The sequence below is a fragment of the Artemia sp. Qi Xiang Cuo genome, chromosome 3 (assembly GCF_049724085.1).
Source record: "Artemia sp. Qi Xiang Cuo chromosome 3, ASM4972408v1, whole genome shotgun sequence".
NCBI lineage: Eukaryota > Metazoa > Arthropoda > Branchiopoda > Anostraca > Artemiidae > Artemia > Artemia sp. Qi Xiang Cuo.
Window position 1 is genome coordinate 3,140,803 of NC_142796.1, and position 15,331 is coordinate 3,156,133.

General features: G+C 37.2%; 1 protein-coding gene and 1 pseudogene across 1 annotated transcript in view; one reads left to right on the forward strand and one right to left on the reverse strand.

The window, feature by feature from the left end:
• Positions 1-14,325, reverse strand: part of LOC148953656 (52 kDa repressor of the inhibitor of the protein kinase-like) — a 53,628-nt pseudogene extending 39,303 nt beyond the window's left edge.
• LOC148953655 (adenylate cyclase type 5-like) overlaps positions 1-15,331 on the forward strand; it is a 244,088-nt gene that overhangs the window by 174,849 nt on the left and 53,908 nt on the right. The window lies entirely within an intron of this gene.

Consider the following 15,331-nt stretch of genomic DNA (forward strand, 5'->3'; position numbering starts at 1 on the left):
AAAGGCAAAACGAGTTTTGATGGGATGACTCCATTGATAAACGATGAATCGGTATAACTACGAGAGCCGGTGGCAATATGACGTTGATTGGTGATCGTATGGCGGATAAGAAGTTTAATGTTGTTGCCATTGGCGCTTAGCTTTTCTACTGCCAATGCAACAGAGCTCATAACCTATTGTTTTCGGACATGAAGAATTGCCGATGTGATAATGACATTTGCATCGGGTGCTGCAGGAGGTGTTTTTCTCAAAATTAAATTCGATGGGGCTAGTTGCAGCTTTATGTCAATCTTGGCATTGGGGGTTAACCATTGGGATATATTGAATATCTCATGATTTAATTTTCCAACTAAATGATACTCCTGGCTCACTGCAGTAGTCAACTCACCGTCAGTATCAACATCTGATCGATATTCATAGCCCAATGACTGTCCTCTCAACTCCTTATATAGCTTTGGTGTCATCATCATGAATTGTATGTAGCTTGCATAGTTGGATACATTATTGCTAGTGCTCACCAATGTTCCATTAATAAATACATTAATTTGTTTGAACAGGTTGTGTAGAATACAGTTTTCGTAGGATAGACCATCGGCAGCAGTTGGAGTTGTATTATCTGACTTTTTCTTCACCGCAACATTTAAATTAATAAATGTTGATGACAAATCAATGAAATAATCTTCATTGGAAAATATCCGAAAGTGTATATTTTCCGAGAGGGGTTGCTGGGGGTGAAATTGTTCATAGTAGCCACACTTGACAATGACATCAACATTTTCAGCATTGAACAGATTCAATGAGGAACTGATTAATGGATGTGATTCCTTGTGGAGGAGATAAGTCATCTTAAGAGAAGAAATCCTTCTTTGATCTAACATTATTTTTGTTTTTCTGCTTCTGCTTCTTATTGGTCTTCTTCGTTTTATTCTTCAAAGTCCTTGTTGATGTCCTTTGCTTCCCGCCTGGGTTGAGACTGATGAGTGAATGACGCGCACGCATCCTTTTCAACCCTTTCCCATTTTGCTGAGATTTGTATTGCTCACCAACGGCTCTTGCTGAAGATCTAATATTTTCCTTAACATTCTCGTTGAAATTTTTACCCGATCCCCAGTCCTGTAGTGTTGAGGCAGAAAAATTTGATGCTGCAGGTACAAGATATTTTCTGGCAAGGGGTAGTGCAGAACGAAATAACCTAGCAAACCAGCTACCAATACCATAGCCAGACATCGTAGTACGCCCCTTGTAGTAGTACAATTCATGACCTATTTGACGTGGACTCAGAGCACCAACATAGCAATTGATATCAGGACAGACAAATGGAATTCTTCTATTGTTCCTTTTAGGTGGTGCTGTTGACGACGATGGGTCGAAAATGACATGTAATCACTGCTAAACCTTTTTTTATTACTAGAGGATCACCCAATTCACTTCTTAGTGTTAACTGTCAGAGTTCCAAATACGAAGTGTTTACAGAAACATACTGGAGATGCTTTATATTATAGTGAAGAACAAGTTCATGGGTTATTTTTTGTTCAAGAACACGTAGGAGGGGGAAATTTGAATAACCAACTCTCAATGTTTCCACAAAGGATGTATACAGAAAAATACAAGAGTCCAAGGCGAAACCGGGTGGATAATCATCAAAAATAACCTGATCCATCCCGCTAAAAGTGCCTGCGTTTTTCCCATTGATCATGTTCTGTTTAAAGCCAAGAACGTCTCTCAGATTATCATTGAGATGCATCATTTCAGTTTCAACAGGTGAGGAAATGTAAATCCTATCGTGTTCCATTGAATAATTAAAATGGAATGTAACGTTCCTACGATATGAGATTTTTTACGACAAAAATCCATCAAAGTACCATATTCCTTATATCTGAATGTAAAATCTGGATATTCACTAGATTTAAGTACTTCAACTCATTCTTATCCGACAAAGAACGACCAGTCGAATGGTATAACTTTTATATGATACAAACGATCCTTTCTGAGGATGTCGTAGGTATTTTTGAGAATACAGTCGACAGGAGCCACTTCATACTTTCCGTCATCAAATTTAATGGCGGGGGAGAGTTTCGTCCAAAAATCACTTGTTTTATTCATGCCATTGTAGAGAGGACTGGATACTTTAGACATAAATTCTACATAAAAATCATTGGGTATTGGCAATATCTTCAACACTGATCCCAGAATCAAAATAAGAGTTGTATCCTAGCCACCGAACAATTAACTCTTTCTTACCCCTGCGAGTACGAGTCTTTAATATCTTTTCAATTTGATAGATTTCACTATTATTTTTAACTTTTTGTAGTTCATAGTCATAAAAGCCGCCGAGAATCTCTTCATCTTTGGTATCGTGCAAACGATAAGTTATGGGTTTAGTGTCTAGGATTTTTGCCACTTTAAAAAGTTCAGTGGACAACAAGCTATTGCCCTTTTCAAAAACATTAGTTGTTCTATTTATTCGAAAAATATCACCAACATTGAATTTTTTCTTGATAATCGTTTCAGTGGAATATTGCTTAAGAAAAGTATCAATTGTATCATGATCAGAATGATGAACTTCCGCTGGGGTTGAGTTGGACAATGATTGATGAGGTCGTTGATTATAAATCAACATGATTTATCTAAATCATGAATAAAAGCAGGTGTATTTTTATATGTACAATATCTTGAAATTAAAAGTCGAATAGTTCTTATCAATCGTTCGGCCAATGCAGCCTTTATAGAACTATGACTATGATAGAGCAGTGTATTATATTTCATTAGTAATTTTGCAACATGGGGATTGACAAATTTGCTACCGTGATCTGTTTGAATTTTTTTATAAGAATCGTTCAAGAATACTTTCTATATCCTGAGAAACTTCAACACCTCTCTTTGACCTCAATGGAATGAAATATGCATTGCGACTATAAACACTGATTGCAAGTAGAATTTACTTGTACGGTGTATTGTGACGCCCTTGAATCTCATCTAGAGTTAAGAGATCTGCTTGCATTATATGTAGGAGGAAAAAGGCTTTAGTTTTTCGATAATGATTAGCACGAAGCCTATGATTTCTACTCAGAGTGTAACTTGTTTCATTTTGTAGATAGTCTTGTACATTTTTAGTGTGAACACCAGTGCCTTTGGAAAGAGTGGTGGGGGAACTTAAACTCCCCGCTTCACCAATATTTTCATAAACACGTTTCAGAACTTCAACCATTTTGAACGTAAACACGTAGTGTAACGTCCGCTACCCTTTTGTATACTAGTGCTTGATGGTGGTGGCGGTGACGTTGACTTGATACGTTTTCACTTTTGTCTAGCTATCAGGGGTGTGCTCATCCTCCTCATTGTCAAATCAATATTCCCACTAGGTGTGCTGGTATTTTCCAAGATTGATTTAATATCTTCTTCTTCTTCTTCTTCATGTTTATATTTTAATGGTATTGACGATGGTACATGTCCATTTAATTTTTTTTGAAATTTGGAAGTTCAATGTATTTAGAAAGTTGTATAGATGAGCGTCAAATGATAATAGTTTTTTATGATTTGTAACCATATCGTATATTAAATCAAGTAGATTGTAGCTCTTGCCCTGAATTATAATCCCTTTTCCATTGCTATCAACTTTAAGACGATCTTCACCACTTTTCATGTGATATTTTATTAGTCCTTTACTTTTTTAACGATATTAGTTTGGCATTATATTCCCAATGCTGGACACAATTGAATACCAATACACCTTCTTTAATTGTGTTCCAGCAGCAACGATAGCAGAAGAAGAATCCTGAGTAGATGGTTTTTTTTGTGATCACTACCACTGGTCCTCGCACGATAGGGCTTATACTTGTCCACTCGGCGAAGTGCATCTTGAAGTAAAAGCAGTTTTTAATCATCCTCAATATTCTCGTTGTCAATGAATTTACTCAGATTGCTCTCAAAGTGTTCCATGGGTGAGAGAGCGAGTTTTATTGGAGTCAATTTATAGGGTTTAGTCATATAGAGAAAACTGTTTACAAGTCCTGCAATTATCGGCAGTAAAAGTGGGAAAAAGCTACCGCCCGCCTTAAGAAGACGTTTCCTTTTAAAATAAATTCCTTTTTTTTTCACAGGCCAATGTACTTACAATGGACCGATGTTGCTTTGCCTGTTGCTTAGCTACTTCTGGCGGTTGAGCATTGCTCTCGGTTAGATTCAAATAAAGTTTTGATTTGAGATTAATGAAATCATTGTCAATACCGTGTTTGAGTATAGCTTTCCTAAGTGGGGATTTTGAAGTGCTTAGAACTGAAAATATATGTCTAATGATGGCAACTAATAGCCTTTTTTACTTTTCATGGGGAGATATACTGTAATTTCATTGTCGAAAATATCTGTGACTACACGCAGATCCTCGGGTGTGTTTTGATTAAGATCCAATAGGAAATAGCCGTAGGGTTTATTAATTACCTGATTGTATACTGAAAGCAGAAATTTAGGTGCCCCGGGGAATGTCTGTTTACTAAGAGTTATTACTTAGTTAGAATCATGAACAGCTCTGTAGATGATATATTTGGCGTTGTTGAATGCAAGTATTCGTATACACTTGCTCTGACGAAAGAGGTTGTGTAGAACCAGAGTAACGAAAATCTGTTCATGATGAGAGCGAACAGTGCACAGTTCTAGCATTTCCTGGGACCATTGTTCAATAGATTCAGCTAAGTCGTCAATAATCAGCGAAGAGTTTGGTTCAATAATGCTGAAAACATCAAGCCCCTGTATGAATTGTATCTGCACCAACCCCCATATGCCAATTGCTTTTATTTTATCGTATGACTCCTTCCAAATACTGTAACAATAGTAGATTTTTTTTTACTTTTCCAAAAACATTTTATCGCAATTTTTAATTATTTTAGTTAAGGGTGTTGTTTTGCCTGACATTGATGGCCCACACAGAAACGATCTGAATGGTGTTTTAAATTGATACATGTTCCCTTCAACAGTTCACCTACAACTAACTGTAGACTATAGATGTCTAATGACTAAATAATTTCCCTACTACTACTAATACTACTACTACTACTACTACTACTACTACTACTACTACTACTACTACTCAATTCAAGAATAATGAGAAGAACAAAATCAATAAAGAATCATATTTTCTTTTATTATAAATGAAAGTAATAGCATCTTATAAATAATACATTGAACATGAAAAAAGCACATTAAACAAGAAAAATACACTTTTTTTTAATTTATTTATAATAAAAAATACAACATTTATTTTACATAAGCACTAGAAAAACACTTTAATAAATATACCTTTTTTTTAATTTATGTATAAAAAAAAACATTTATTAAAATATACATACACTTGAAATAATATCACATTTTTTATTTATAATATTTGTATTTTAAAATGGGGTTCCCCGGGCCGCCCCCGGGGGCAATATTTTTATTTTAAAATGGGGTCCCCCTGGGGGGCGGTCACTGCGGTGGCCGAAGGCCGCCGCTGCAGTTGGCGGGAAGCACCACGGAGCGGCTGGGAAGCACCACAGGGCCCGCTTTGGCAAGCCTGGGCGGAGGGGGGGCATTAAATAGTGGAATTTATGAACAAAAAATTGCTATGCCTTGCACACACATTGAAAATTGTTTATGATAAAAAGAGAAAAAGAATTTAAAAACACCCATCACCACCCACCCACCTTATACTATTAAAGAATTTAAGTTAACTTTTGTAGACCGAGTTGTTTTCTGTACTCTACACAATCAACTCGGTCTGAGATTAGATAGTGAACGTGTGGTAGTACCATCACACCAACCTCAAATACACAGACTTCGTCTGATGTGGCCGACATAGTGTTTTTCTCAACTCTAACTTTGTGGTTTTAAATTGTAAAGAACGAATCGCCATTAATTTTACTCTTGGGAATAAATTAGGTTCCTCAAAGTCTCTATAAACATTCATGTTAAAATTATTCTTACAAAGTGTGTGAGTAGCCCCTTGCAAACTTGTTTGATATCCTTGTTGTGCGTTTCCACACAGTATACCTTTGGCCCAGGAAACACACGACTGGATATCAGATCGCCTCCCGTTTCAGATTTTAACATTGAAAATTGATTTTGGGTTTAATGTTCCAATACTCCTGGGTCTAAGGATTCAATCAAACTGGTGAAGTTCTTTCATGAGCTAGGGTAATTACCATTTTCAAAATCATTTAACAAAGTTTCAGTTTTTACTTTTAACAGCGGTGAATCAGTGTCCCCGTAATATACTTGAACTTGTCTCTCAAACGGCTATTGTACCTTGCATACATTATAATAAAATGACAACATGAGTTTCTTAGATATTTCAGTTATTGCACTCCCACCTGCAATATTTTTATTTAAAACAACGATTGTTTTCTTACGATATAGGAGCACCATATCAGAGTTTATAATTATGAACGATGTGAAGTTTGGATCCGCAATGATTCGAGCACAATCTTTGGGATTGGTTACAATGTCACATCGACTTCTGGTTCGTACACTTTTGCGCATTTTACCGAAGGCTGAGTTCAAAATTAGTTTATAGACTTCTTATTTAAACCTTCGTTTTCGCTTTTGAACGTTTACTGACAAAGGTGTCAATAAACGTTGTCATATAAGGCTTTTGATCAAATTGGAGGGCTCTATGAATCTTTGTGACTTTAAAACCATTGGACACCATCCATTTCAATAGCACGTGATGAAAAATGATATTCTGTTTCGGGTTGAGGTCGGCAATCAGTTTTTGTTTTGAAGGTACCCAGTGCATACTCCCATCCTCTACTAAAGATAAATTGTAGGGGCTCAGAGAGTCCTTTCCCACCGGTCTATTTATAAACGGAAAAACAAAGTCTTTTACCGATTCATGGATTTGTAAGGGAATTTCGCCGTGAATTTCAAAAACCATCCCTCTGCCCCATTCTCCTCAACGCTAGCAATGTCGGGGAAATTTGAAGCACATGTATTGTTAAGCCATTTATAATTGCCACACGGCAAACAGTAGTGAGACATTGCCGATGGGTAAATGGAATTCATATCCCAAAAAACTGCGTCTGACTTTTCATAGGTGTGCTGTCCGGTCGGATCAGTTTTCAAGATACGGTCCCCATAAAACATACCCACCCCTCATTGATCTCTCTACAAACAGATGCTGATCTACATCAGCAATCAAACCTTTTTCTTCTTTGCTGATTTTAAGTATCAAGTCCATCGCCAGATAAGGAGTGGAAAAATAATACCCTAAATCCAACCCAAATTCACCATAGATTTAATCCGTATTTTTGCACAAAATGTCCAGAAGAGTAAGTGCGTCACTGGCCAAGTATAGTTTACAATAATCCTACCAATTTTTACATCCGCCCTTTGGCCCAAACCCTCTTAGCAAATTCATAGTCGCTAGTGGTGCACTCACTCTCAGTAAGAGAATTGTAAAAAGCTTCAATGGGTGGTAATGACACCTCATCTAGCCTCAAGGCAGAGTTGAATAATCATATGCACATATGCCCTTACAAGTTAATAAATCATACATTTTATCATCGGGGAAGCGCTGTTTAAGGAGGGGGAAGCTATCAAAATTTTCGCTTTTATGTACCTGAATCAATTGACTTAAGGATTTGGGAAAGAAGTTGAAAGAGTCTAAAAAACGGATTTTATTCAGGCACGTGTTACCCTTGTCAACTGTTTTCCACGTGAATTCTAGCAGCAGTACATTCTCCGATGATTTGGGTATGATATTATATGAAAAAAACCATCTATCCATGCGTTATCTACAACTCCACTCTTGGCAATGCGGGCCAACGCCAGTAAAACAAACTTTAAGTCATAATTGGTATTGTGTATAAAAACCGGTACAAAATATTGCTGTCTAACGTTTAAATTGCACGACTGATGTGCAAACCTTTTAAAGTTACTCCCCCCGATGTAATTTCCAGCCACAAATGATCAAGGTCAATCACCATTCTCCTCCCCCCATTCCCAACACCATCATCAAATTCTCCCTTGCAAACCCAACATATTTTACGGTCTTTAATGGACAATCTGTCCTCTGGTGATAGGAGCAAATGATAGTTTGTGTAACGAAGTCGCAAAATTGCACCGTTTGCTGTTTTGATTAGACTGACCAATGCCGAGTGCATGCATTCTTCACCACCCAACGACTCAACTACATCCAGCACTTGCATGGTATTATTGGAATCTCGTTGCGCATGAGCGTAAGAGACCCCCATGGCTTCGTGTATTTTAACACGATTTGGATTTGACAAATCGTACACGTCTGTGAGTTTCGCTTCGCAGTCTAAATTAATCTTATTACTCTGTAGGAGCGTGTTTTGGAAATTCTTAAAACGTAAGATCTCTCTATCTCCGCTTATCGTTTCCACAGCCTGATATCCATGACGTTTACAGTGTTTCATGTGATGCTTTAACTTTAAATCAGTCCAAAATCGGGACAGGCATGTTGGACAATAGTGACGTGCACTCTGTTTTTTACCTTCCCCCAAATCCTACTAATATCTGTAATTGGATTAAAATGTTCAATTGATTCAGGCTCTGTGGTTTGCGTGTATAGAAGCCACACCCAATGCTCCACTGATTCAATTGACGGAGCCCTCACTGGAAATAATACACCCTTCTTATCGGAACACTGGCCCTCCTCAAATTCTGTTTCATACAGCAACACCGTGAGACCAATCTTTAAATGTGCATTAGCCCGCTCAAAAATATCTAATCCTTTTAATGTCAGGGGAAATTGACCATTTAAACAATTAAAATCTACTACGGGGAACTTTGCCCTTCCCTACGATTAACTGCTAATTCATCCAAATTTTTTTTAGAGGCATTATCGCGCAGTGGTCTAAAGGTGGTGATTAAAGATTAATACTTGAAAGACTGTAACCTCACAGAGAAACATATTCGTTGTATTTCCTGATAACCCTCTAAATCTGAATGATATCTTAATTAGGCAGCTTTATCTTCATTAGCCGCCCTCTTTAAAATAAAATCGTCTTTCAATCTACAGACGTCAGAACTTATATTATCAATAAATAAAACAACTAACCCTCCACCCCCCCTCGTGATGATTATCCTGTTTAGTTCTAATACTATTAACCCAATCTAAAAAAACATCCTCATAATTTGATAAATCCGGACGAATTGCCAACATCTCTGTGTGCAAGTATTTTGAACACAGCTCGCTCGGATTTTCATTAAAAAAAATAGTTTTAGTACTATTGATGCTTTTAAACTGACCCCCACCCCCTACACCCCCATCTGTTCTCCAAGGACGTTTCGAATTTTGTTAATTTAAGACTTGTCAATAATTAGGGGGTGTGTTATTATATCTCCTAACGTCAGAGAGCTAAAGGGGTCGGTAAACTTTGTACTGTAGACTTTTATTTGATGCAATACAGAGCTGGAACGAAAAAAATCTAGAAGTAAGGATATTTGTGGTGATATTATATTATTACTAGTACTACTACTGGTATCTTTAACCAGAATGGAGGGGGGTGGCATAGAATCGTCAATAGCACCACCCCCAGTCTGTTCAATTGCATTAGTAGGATGTGGCATGAAATTCCCCTGATTACCTAATATGTCTTCAAGGGTTTTTGGGGATAGCTAATCAAGCCAGCTTGTATTATTTTGTGACGGAATTTCTTTATGAGGACCCGGTTTAGATGCACTAGTACTACTACTACTAACATCACCTAAATGCTCTCTCATAAATCTATGTGGCCATTCCGGGTCCTCCACCATGTCCTTGTCACAGGTTAGATCATCTAGGCTGGCCATGTCCCCAAAACAATCATTTAGAAAACCCCTATGCCACTCCATATTATGAACAACTAGAGTATCCTCATCCCTAAACTCCATTGGTGGTGGTGCAATGATTGGTTCAGGTCCACTAAAAATAGATGCTTCATGACTTGATAGTGATGGTGGAGCTAATTCATTAATCTATAGAAAAAAGGGTTTATTTTCCATGTGAAATAACCATAATTTTATAAAGTTAAAAGACTACCAATTTTTCACCCCATCCTCAAAACTTACTTCCCCTTCCTAGCATTATATTGAGTAAATACTTGCCCCCGCCCCCCGCACCCAATACAGAGTAGTCAAATATAGCTTGATCAATTTTATATTTCACCATTTTTTATGATATTATTTTAACTGAAAATATTTGAGCAGAAAAGAGTCCGATACATATTCACCAGTTGGTATGATACACACACACACACAACACAACGTTAGGCTAATCACAATAAAAAAAATCTGTCGAGGGGATAGAATTAGCTCAGTAAGAAGTGGTAACCTATTTTCCATGAACTATTTCAATATAGTACCACTCGCGTGTTTACTGGGTATTAAATAAGTACCAAAAGTCATGTAGCAAAGTTCTGGTTTTTTTACCCACCCCTTTTCTACAACATCCCCTTTATAAAGTTAAAAGAATACCAATTTGTCACTCCCCTCAAAACTTAATTCCCCCTCCTAACATTATATTGGCTAAATACTTGCCCCACCCGCCTCACCCAATAAAAATTATTCAAATATATCATTATCAATTTTATATTTCAACATTTTTCTTATATTATTTTAAATTAAAATAATTGAACAGAAAAAAGTCCGATACATATTCACTATTTGGTATGACACACACACACACATTACACAACGTTTGGCTAGTAGCAATAAAATACAATAAAAAAATATGTCGAGGGGTTAGCATTAGCACAGCAAGAAGTGGTAACCTATTTTTCCAATGATCCATTTCAATATAGTACCACTCGCGTGTTTACCGGGTACTAAATAAGTATCAAAAGTCATGTAGCAAAGTTATGGAAATACCCCCCACCCCGTTTCTACCACATTCCTTTATAAAGTTAAAACACTAACAACTTTTCACTCCCCTCAAAACTTAATTCCCCCTCCTAGCATTATATTGGCTAAATACTTGCCCCACCCCCCTCACCCAAAATTAAGTAGTCAAATGTATCTTGATCAATTTTATATTTCAACATTTTTTATGATATTATTTTAACAGAAAATATTTTAGCAGAAAAAAGTCTGATACATACTCACTAGTTGCTATGACACATACAACACAACACAACGTTTGGCTAATATCAATAAAATACAATAAAAAAAATATATGTCGAGGGGTTAGCATTAGCTCAGTAAGAAGTGGTAACCTATTTTTCTAATGAACCATTTCAATATAGTACCACTCGCGTGTTTACCGGGTACTAAATAAGTACCAAAAGTCGTGTAGCAAAGTTAAGGTTTTTTTCCCATCCCTCCATCCGTTTCTTCAAGATCCCCACCCCTTTTTCCTATGTTAAATTGTGAGCGCATTATAAAGTTGAAAGCTATCTGATAAATGGTGCTTACCGTTGAGGTTACAGGTAGGTTGGTATAAACTGTTCGGTGTGCGAAGTGAATCACACTATCCCTCCTCAAGTTCATGCTTCTGATTATGTCCGTGTCATTGATGCCAGACTTACCATCGAGCTTTGGTCGCTTTTGACTCGATGTTTGAATATCAGAGTCCTGGAAATGATAATTCTTTTTCAGTTTTTTCTACTCACATGTTTTACCAGCTACTAAATAAGTACCATTTTTCACCTCCTTCAAAACTTAATTCCCCCTCCTAGCATTATTTTAAGTAAATACTTGTCCCCACCCCTCACCCATATGAAGTAGCCAAAATAGAGCTTAGTCAATTCTAAATTTCACCATTTTTATGTTATTAATTACAGTGAAAATAATTGAACAGAAAAATAAGCCCGATAAATATTCACTAGTTGGTAGAGCATACACAACGTAACGTTTGGGGTAATAGAAATAAAATAAAATAAAAAATATCTGTCGAGGAGGTAGCATTAGCTCAGTAAGAAGCAATAACCTATTTCTACTAAAGCATTTCAAACCTAGTCATATGTTTACCAGCTACTAAATAAGTACCATTTTTCACCCCTTCAAAACTTAATTCCCCTCCCAGTATTATATTCGCTATAACCAGACTTTTTTTCATACAAATCTAAGCCTTCGTGGATAATTCATTAGTAACGAAAGTGGCAGAACCCTCCATTGGGCACACCCCCTTCAATTCCACAATAGCCTACACAATCCCAAAAGATGACAATTACAGATCTTTTTCAATTATATATGACACGGAAGGTAATTGCTATCTGTTGAGTTAAAATAGAAATTGTTGCGAACGCTACTTTAGCCAGATATACCTCGACACCTGGTTTCAAGCTAGCGAAAAAAATATGCGAACCCTTGTCAATTTGAACACTATAAGAGGTAATTAAAAGACAACTATAACGAAAAACCTTTGCACACCGTTTAAAGCAAAAGCTAGATTTAAATATCGTTAAATACTGATCACCAAATCATATCAAATCTGAATGGTATATTGGCAGACACCCATAGGAAAAAAAAGCATCATGTACTGATGATGATTCATGAATAATATATATTTGCTTACCATCATAATTCGTTTGTTGTCCTCCACTAGAAAAACTAATAAATTTGATTTTAATAGGCCTAATACAAGTTCTATTAATCAACTGATACAGATAGATCAATTTCTTCTATAGTTATAGCAGGAAAAACACAAATATTAGCCCTCCAGCTGTAGAATAGTATTTCTAGAATGAGACCATCCTTTGAACATGTAATATAAGGAATCTTAATTTTGAATATTGAACCAGGAAAAAAAACATGTTATGATGATGGATGAACGAACTTGCTAAAGCACATATCCTCTAAACCAGTCTGATTGTATTATACAATCTCAACCATAGTTTCAAAACATGTTTGATCGCTTTATAGGTCTATAATATAAAAAGATTGGTCACTTTTTCAATGTGCTCGTCAAACTGCACTGTATATTCTTGTGCTCGTGAAACTGCACTGTATATTCATGCCTGAGGCTTGTAGGCGTCAAACTGCACTGTATATTCATGCCTCAGGCTTGTAGGCATCATTTCAATAAGATCATCACTACTAACATCACCGATAGGCTCTTTTACGACAAAAGATGGCAGTATTCCGCTAAGGCCTTTCAGAATAGCTTTGTGCCTTATGAATCGAGATTCAAGTGATTGTATGAGTTGGTCCACGAATGGGATGAAAAGGGAAGCTCGATAGTAAAATTCTATGCACTTTTCTGGCGGGATCTCATGTGGGATGTTGACGACATTTCTCTTTCGTGGCATGGCAATAGTGACTTCCAGTTCTTGGCATATGCACGTGACTTCCAAAAACAGCTGACCGAATTTCTCTTCCGCCTTATTTCGTGTATCTTGAGACATTTCTGTCACACTTGCGACACACTGAATGCAATTAGCCATATTGATGTTTTCTAACTGCAGCAGCTTAGACAAATTCAGTGTGTACCCCAGAAAAAAATCCATCACAATAAGGGTCACTATATAGTCCAAGCTCAGGATGTGATTGAGCAGACTTTTAGCTTTTGACGACGCCACGGAGCCCCCATTTGTCTCTATGTCTTCTAGGGCCTTAAAGATCGGAATAATTAACTGCTTTGATATCTGTAATGCAACGTGTCTTTCGACCCATCGAGTTTCACAAACTGCTTTCAGATTGACTTCAGTGTAGGTTTTTAAGACAGCGCTTCACTTGGCATTGAAGTGAAAGAAATTAACTGTTTCACGAATAACCATCACAAAGTGCTTGATACCAGGAAGCTTGCTCGAGTCCGTCAATACCAAGTTCAAGGAGTGGGCGAAACAGTGAATATACTTGGCGAGTGGATATTTGTTCGAGATAAAAGCCTGGGCTCCTGACAAATGCCCACTCATGTTTGCAGCCCCATCATACCCCTGTCCCCTGCATAGTTTCATATCGAGACCAAGTTTCTCCATTCGAATTATGATAAATTGACCGAGGCTTTCACCTCGCAAGTTTTCAACAATAGCGAACTCGACAAACTCTTCCCTGATCTGAAAAGTTTTGCTGTCCAAAAATCGAAGCCTCAGAGCCATATGTTCCTGCCTTGATATAGTCGGTTGTCTCGTCTGCCAGGATGGTGAAAAAACGAGCCGATTTCACTTGATCAATAATCTTTACAGTAATAAGCTTTCCAAAAATATCATTTAGTTCGTTCTGAATTCTGGGGCTGCAGTACTGGGCATTGCCCGCACTTTTCTCAAACACCTCTTTCATTATTGGATCGTCTTTCATCCGATAGCGTAGCAAGGTCCTAAGATTTCCATCATTTTTTACAGGCTCTACAAAGGTGAATTTTCCTGAATCCTCGTCCCCACGCATTTCAAGTCCTTGCCGTCCACACAACAACATTGTTTCTGTGATGAGACGAAGCCTTTTTCTGTTTATTTCTATTTCATTGATTTTCTGAGTATTCAAGACTTCCACTATAGAGAACTTTTGCCTGCTCACTGTTGCCAAAAAACTTTTCCCCTAAAAAACAGCGTCTTTATAGTAAGAGTTTGATTGATGTTTAGAAAAGTCTTCTAGGGCGTTTTTCTAATTTACGCAAGGCTCCATGACAAGCTGCCCTAATTTTTGGTGAGACCCCTTTTCAGCCTGATCACAAGCAAACAAAGCACAATATTTGCAGAAACACCCTTTTTTCACTGAAAAAAATAATAGCCAAGCGTACTTATCCATCCAGATAACTTGGAACTTCCTTGTTTTTGAGCCTGTGACATGAACTGGAAAAGGATAGTCCTTGTTTAGCTTAAAATGCCTTTTCAGTAAATTATACTTTGTTTCATCGGAAACCGAACCTCTTCTTTCAAAAAAGGTTCCAATGTCAAGCTCAACGTCATTATTTATTTCATCACGTTTGTCTGCTACTACCTCAGCATTTGGTTTTGATTCTTGAGCTGAAGTCAAAGGCTCAGTCGCAACTAGAATGTTCAGCTGATCACCATGGCCACTTTTCTGCGAGTAAACCTCACTAATTCGTCGTTTTTTACCCCAAAGCTGGAGAACACTCTGTTGTTTTTTTGACATGTCACAGTTGCAGTGTTTCCACTTCTCCCGACTTTTCGGGAGATCTACTGAATTTCTAATCAATCTCCCGACAAAAAAAGAAGATACCGAATTTTCAGAAAACTTAATCCCCGGAACATTTTACTTTGTGATCATTCTTTTTTTTTACCTGGCCGTTGCCTATGGTCTTTTAGCGATTTTCCTAACGTCCCAGGCAATTGAGGCACCGCGGTTTGAATTTAATGGCATAGATATGAACATTGCCCATTATCCATTCCACAATGGTTGCATTGGTTTTCTGTTTTTGATCATTTAAACACCTTCAAGGTTGGTAATTAACTAATTATTT